This window comes from Columba livia, chromosome 3, assembly GCF_036013475.1.
Source record: "Columba livia isolate bColLiv1 breed racing homer chromosome 3, bColLiv1.pat.W.v2, whole genome shotgun sequence".
Taxonomy (NCBI): Eukaryota; Metazoa; Chordata; class Aves; order Columbiformes; family Columbidae; genus Columba; species Columba livia.
The window spans coordinates 92922802-92930372 of record NC_088604.1 but is presented as its reverse complement, the minus strand read 5'-3'; positions in this window follow the sequence as shown (position 1 = coordinate 92930372).

The following is a 7571-nucleotide window of genomic DNA, read 5'->3' as shown; positions in this document are numbered from 1 at the left end:
GGAAAGCAAAAATGCTCTGTTTTTCCCAGGATCCTGAATGAGTGACTCGGGAGCTATTGTAATTGCAAAAGCTTTCTCTGTGTAAGAACCTGGCTAATACTCTTATTAGCATCTTTTTTAATCCAGGTAACATAATAGTCAAAGTGTCAGATGAATGTCTCAGAGGTGGACCATTAAAAAATAAATTGCAAAACCTTTGAGAGATTAGCATTTGAATCCAGCCAGAAGCTCCTTGAGTTTCTTGGGTGTGGATCAGAGTCCTTAAAGCATAAGTTGCTATCACAAACCCCATCAGCCTCCAAGTTACTCCAAATGGGAAGAGAGTAGCCACAGTTATTTTATGAGTCTTAACTCTAGACTTGTTGCCTCTGGGAAGCAAGTATACAAAATGCAATTTTCATTGTGAAAAGAGGTTTCATTTTCTGAAACCTTTAATTTCTAAAAATTTCTAAAAAATTTGAAAAGCAAATAATAAATAAAGCACACAAAAAACATTTTTTCAGGGTAAGTATTTATATTTTAATTCATAATAATGATAGCCATTAAACAGGGTAGTACTTTGCATGTTCAACATGCTTTTTAGTGTCATTAATCAAATGGCACCGTGGGCTGATACAATTGGAAATCGTTTCCCTTTTTCCACATAGGGAAACTGAGGCAAAGATGTGAGGTGACACGCACAGAAAGGCTCCATGACAGGCAGAACTGCATTCATAATGCAATTCTCACTCAACAACAGTTCTGAAACAGCAGACCTTCTGCCATCCGTCACACTTTATTTTTGTGCTAGATGTTGGCATACCCCGGGAACTGCAGCTTTTACATCTTCAGGTATAATTTGACATTCCGTGAAGGGGTTACTTTTCTTTCTGATGGATGGGACCAGTACTGGATTTTTCAACAGAAGTACTGAAATACAGACAGGGACCTACGATATATGAGAACTAGTTTACTTTGTCATCTCCCTTCCTCTAATGCATTTTAGCAACAAGCTGTTCATTTTCAAGGGATCGGTAAGAGCACTAAGGAAAACATGTAGAACTATGTCATATTTCTACAGGAGTAAAAGGCTGTTTATTTGTTTGGAGAGAGCACTGGTGATTGTTCCTACAACTTCATACTGTGTTACCATTTCTACTGCTGTGCTGCTTTTTGGGGGGGTGCGTTTAGCAGCAATGGCTCTAGATTAACTCTTTGCTGTCTCAACAGAAATCTACAGAAATATTTTTTTGGCAATTTTTTGAAACTGATACTTCAACAGGTCTGCAGGCATTGACTTTGCTACCAGAAGCTTTAGGGATGAGGACCACACTTAAAGCATTTTGCAGCGCTAATTTCCAAAGGTCCATGTGAATCACAGCAAAGGCATTAGTACTATGCAAGCATATCCAATAATTGATGCAAACAGTTAAAAAGATGACACAACAGGAAGCCAAGTGGCGATTTAACCTTCCATTCCCAGCATAGGGAACACTGGCAGTGGAGCAGATTACTGCAGGAAGGACAGGTGCTTTTGCACAAGTGCTTTTTTTGTCACAAGGCTCCAACAGCTCGTGCCGGATTAGGGACATCTGTGCTTTTACCTGCCCACCCTGCAGGCAAGGTGCTGCCTCGCAACTGCGTGGGCAACAAAAAGGAATCATGTCCCAGGCACCAGCACTCTGGGCATCTGCCAGCTTATGTAGTGAGGTAGAAATATTAGCAAACGCACAGGAAAAGACTCCATTATGGAAATAAAGGGCATGGCAGAGCACAGAAACAATGAGCCATGTTTTCCAGTGGTTTATAGGCTGTGGAGAAAATAAATGGGAGGGAAGAGACTGAATTCTCCTCATCCAAGGGGGAGATACCATGACAAAAATCACTTGGAAAGGTGTTCAGCTCGGTTAAAAGGGAGCCCTTTCGAAGCACTTTCGCAGTTATTTTCAGCTGTGAGCAAAGCACAGGAATATTGCCACCAGGTAGAAATTGCTGCCAAACAATGATCAGTGAAAAGGATGCCTACTGCTGAACCCCAGCCTATTTCAGATCACTTTCAGCCTGCCCTTTTCTTTGTTATAAGGCCCCATTGCAGCAATAATGACTGCAAGGCGTGGGTAGCGTCCCATCCTGGTCCTCCACAGCAGGGCAGCAAGGGTCGGAGGCTCGAAGAGCTGAGCACAGGCAGCTTAACAGCACAGGGAGGGCAGATACTGTATTGGGGTATGGCATTCAGAAGGCCCTATTTGTGCCCAAAAATTAGGAGTGAGAGCAAGGCGGTTTCAGGTAGGTTCATCAGAGAAGAGGGATGGCACACAGTCCTAGCAGGCATGAAGATCCGTGAGACAACACGTCTGAAATCGAGACTGGTGTGGCGATGAGGAAAGGTAAGACTAAATGGCTTAAAAACTTCTACTGCGTGACCATAATCTGCACAATTTTGAAACTTCCCTGTGGCAAATAATGACAGGCATAGTAACCTGCAGACCTCACAACAATGTATGTTGGGGAGCCCCTACTCGTAGTGCAGTACAGTATAAAAGTAATGTTTGATTGTACGTGACGTATGGTTTTGCCTTCAGAGCAGTCTATCTCATGCTAATGAGGTGATTAGGAATGTGTTTTCCCTAGGTAACCACTCCTGCCAGCAGGCAGGTAGCATTTTGTGGCCATACAGCTATGCTTTTTTTGCTGCTGGATAGGATTCCCCATGTCCCAGAGCCACCATCCATTTTACCTGATGCTCTGATGCACAGCACTTCCCACCTGTGCCAAACAGGTCAGGCCGAAATGAACACTTGTGTGAGCAGTTCAGGTCATTGTACAAACAGGCAGTTGAGTTTCAGAAGCACTTCACATTTTTCTGCTGCTATTTAGAGGCTAATGTGTGTAGCCTCAACAATAATTTGTTTATTCATCCGTTCCAGTAGCTTTGTTCCTGCTGACTTCTATCTAAAAGGTGACGTAATACACATTTTATGAGCTGTAGGACAGTTATGGCTTAAAATGAATCTGTGTGTACCAGAACAGGAGGCGGGGGGGTGGTGGAATATTTGAAAAACCTCATGCACATTAAAACTCCACATCTAAATCATTGTTAATATTCCCCTTTGCTGATTTCTTATCTTTTCATAGCATAGGAAATAGAATAATACCTAATGCTGGATCTGAGCATAATTTCATTTGTAGAAATCAGAATATTCCAAAATCTGTGAGCTGGAGGACAGCTTTTCCCAAAGTGTTGAAAAAGCTCTTTCAAATGAGGAAAGAAATTTCACTTTAAAGATTTTAAAAATATCAATGTAGCAATGTGGTGCTCTGCTTGAAGCAGGGCCATTGGTATCTTTGCAGATTCCACAGAATCACAGAATGTTAGGAATTAGAGGGACCTCAAAAGATCATCCAGTCCAATCCCCCTGTCAAAGCAGGAACACCTAGATGGGGTTACACAGTAAGGCATCCAGGCGGGTTTGGAATGTCTCCAGAGAAGGAGACTCCACAACCTCCCTGGGCAGCCTGTTCCAGGCTCTGTTACGCTCACTGAGAAGAAGTTGCTTCTCAAATGTAAGTGGAACCTCTTGTGTTCCAGTTTGAACCCATTTATTTTAAAAGCTGGCTTCCAAAGGCAGATAGTCCAGCAGTAGTAGTTCAAAACACTTCTGCTTCTGTGAGGGACATCTGTAGTGCTTTAAGCTGCAAGCTGGCTCCGAGTTCAGGTGCAATGTGTGTGTGTCTATGTTGACCTCAACATTCTAAGCCAAGGAATACACTCAAACTATTTGTGCTTCCTGCCCTGGCTCTGGCCATCTGTATTATGGCCAGTAAAAATCCTCTGGTTTAGCTGCAAATGTCCAGTCTTGGCCTATATGACCTTTCTTTTGCAGAGAGGAGTAGCCTAAGTGTAGCCTGCTTACAAATCCAGACTTTCTGGTGGGTAGCTTTGGGACCTGTGGTGAGCAGGTTGTGTTGCTCCATGCTTAGATGGGACATATGGAAGGTGATGTGCCAGTTCTTCTGTGCCACAGACCTGTGCTAAGCAGCACCATCAGGCTGCACCTTCTCTCTTAGCGTTCCCTGAAGGTTGTTTCTAGCCTGAGTTTTGAACATACATCCTCCAAGGGTGGGTTTGAGGATGCTGTGGTTTGTGTGCAGCACAGACATAACCAGCCACCTGCAGATTCTCCTGTCATTTTTCTCTGCTAGTTTAGCTGGGATGCAACTTGGAAACCTCTGCCCTGTACCGGTGCAGTGAGAGATAATTACCCTTCCTAAAGGAAAACACAACTGTACAAACCTCCATTTAGCTCTTGAAAGCTGCTCTGGTAATTGTCTTAAAACCAACCTGAAAATGTGAACCATTAGAAAGCATTACACCAGAGTCCATTCATGCTGCTTATATAGGAAAAGTTTATTTGTACAAGCAATTGCAGTGTCTATCTCATTTAGACTCCATAGGACCTTCCTATATGGCCCTGACTCCATGAGAATAGAGGCAGTTCTCCCAGGGCATCTATGTGTTACAAAGGAAGCCACCACCACTGTGAGTAGCATTATCTTAATAAAAATATCCCTGCAGTTGCCCAAACCTTGACCTACTGAGTAGTTCTTTTTCTGTTAACATAACTCACTTGACATCTTTACCTTCGTATACCACTTTGCTGTGATTCCCTTTAAAGAACTATAGAGGTTGTAGAGCTTCATTGCAAAGATGAACTGCCAAGCACAGCCAAATTTGGAGGGTCTGGAGGGAAGGACAAGGGATGGTTTGTTACTCTTTCATATATAGCCCACCCCAATGAAATAACAGTAAAACATGTGGCAGTGAAGACAGTGTATACTCTCTGTCCTCTGTATGATAATTAAGTGGGGTGTTCCATACAGACCAGTCCTTTCTGAAATTTCACTAGTTAGTTTCATTGCATCGGGGAAAGTAAAACAGCAACAATGAAATTATGTTCGATGTTTCTAACCTTCTAACATTAAAAAACAGCTGCTTTTCTCTTTTTTTTTCTCAAGGATCTAGGAAGGTCTGAAGCTCCCAAGTCCAGGCCATGGTCTGACATGCATCATATCACTATTCAGTTTTCTAGGGTCTTGTCAGGGCCCAAGCAAGATCAGAACAGAAAAGTATTAGGTGCTACATTTCCCCTCCTTTCTCTTCCTGATTATCGTTGTGATAGTTTGAATTTCAGGTGGTCTGATCCACCTCTATTTCCTAGCCCCTTGCATTCCTTGAGGACTGTGTGCTCTGATGCTCTGCATCAACAGGAGACAAAACAGTGGTTTCTAGCCATGCAGGATGGTGGTGCACAGGCAAGACCAGTTTACAGGATGTTGTGCTAGAGCTCTACTCAAAGGACAAGAGATGGATTATTTTGCTGAAGTAAAATCAGCAACATACAGGGATTCTCAAAGGTTCCCACTTTGCTGCCTCCTCAGTCAATGCTTATGCTCTTCAAGGGTAGTGAGGAAAGTTGTGTCTTCTCCTTTCGATAGGATAATAGAAGTGAGGTTGTCCACACTGACCTGCCCCTTCTGACCTTTCAGGTAACTAGCAAGCTTTATTCTGTCAGATGAAGCATGATTTGGTTTACTCTCCTGCGGTTTACTGGTAGCTGGGTAGGTAGCTGGGTAACTTAAAGACTTTGGAGCACAACAGGATTTGTGATGCTGCTGGTGAGTATGGAAAACTCACACAAACATGCTGTGGTTTTGTTTCCCAAACCCATCGGGCCCCCATGTGAAAGATCTTGAATAATGAAGTGTTTGCTGTCACCACCTACTTCGCGTGTCCTCTTACATGAACTCCTGTGCAGTACTGAGACAGTACCCATGCTCTCCTTGGGATTTGCCATAACTTCAGGATTCTCCACCCTACTGAAGAAAGGCCTAGCCTGAAAAAAGTGCATGTCTCAGGCTCACTGCAGTACCAAATGTGGATGCAGGGCCCTCTTCTGGAAACTACTGCATCAGCACTAACCAACTAGTTCTCAGAGGGCCTTCTGAATTACGTGAGTAACCATATTAATTGGACAGCAAGAAGTTTCTTGCATAATTTGCCCAATGCTGTTGGGTCAGCGAGAAGAGCTGAGGGGTTTCTGGCTTGAGGCTCAGCACCTGATGAACCAGAAAGGTTTGTACAGTGGGCTCCAAGACCGTCCAACAGGCCTTTGTGCCCCCATGGCATTCCTTGGGCAACCCTTGACAACCCTCTGTCACCTGTCTTGGTTGGTGGGACTGCTCCTTGTTTCTCATGGCAGGCTGCTTCAAACAGGAAAGAGGATGTGAACTGTCAAGTTTCTCAATTGTTCTCCTAGGTAGGACTGTCCTTAAAGCTGTCTTGTGTCTTCTCTCAGTTACGTCTTCTTCTGCAGCACCAAACACCGCTGCGCTGGTGTCACAATCTGTTCATGTTGGTGTTGGTCACTCTTGGCCACTGCACAGTCTTGCAAACTGCCTTTCTCCTGTCAGTTGTTTGAAATAAGAAAACCTAGGTTGGTCTGCCAGAGGAGACGGAACCACCCCACTCATGGTCCCTGTTGGTGGTTTACACCAGTGGGTGTGAGGGAAGGATCAGGACCCCAGTGATGAATGGTGGCAGTGTGCATTGAAAGCATTAGGATCAATGACTACGTGCTGTCAGTGCATCTATGAAGGAGGAGGCAGAAGATCTTCTGTGGATCTTTTGGGGGCTTAGGAGTTCACATGTGTGTCCTGTGTCCTGCAGCAGCAGGTGGCTACATCACTTATACTTCCCCAAATGCATGTTCTGTTTATCTGGACTCTGTACTTTGCCGACAACTGGAGGGTGACAACGCTTTTTGTGCTTACTGTAGGACACAGAGCCCTTCTTCACCATGATCCCTACAATACCATTCCTCAGGCTGCAAAACCGGCGCCACAGCCTGGTACTGTGGTGTGGTGAGGGCTCAGATGTCAGGAGCAGTGTTTAGCCCTCCTGCAGGCAACATTGTCCCCACCCCATCTATCCCTCGCACAGGCCTTTGTTTGTACCCCATGGGAGGAAAATAATCCCCTTGCCTCTGACCACACCTGGATTCAGCCTCCAATTTGGCACCTTGAAAAGTGGGCCAATTCTCTAACACTCTTGCCAGGACTAAAGCTGGGGGTGAATGCAGCTAATTCTCACCATTCTAATTAGGTGGTGAGTTAGCAAAGGGAGACCTCACCTGTTAGAAAAATAAGAAAAGAGAGAGAGAAAGAAGGGAGGAAGGGAGGAAAGAAGGCAGGCAGAAGAGGGGGAAAAAAAGGGAGAAAAAGGAGGGAAAAAAAAAGTATTATCTGAAAAAGAAAAAAGAGAACACTGAGCACTTGATGGCTGTAACAAGGCGGGGGGTGGGGGAGGGCAGGAACAACCCCTTTCCTTGCAGGTGCAGGACAGAAGAGGTTGTCCTGTACAGCTCCGAAGTCTGAGCACTGGAGGGGCACCAGGGGCCTGGGGGACAGCAGCAAAACTAATGCCTTCCTACATTTTCTGGCTTGCTTTGGCTGTAGGTCTCTGGGGAAGCCTTAACGGGAGAAATCAGACAAAGGTGTTCCTGTTGTTACTCATGGGAACTCATGGATTCAGA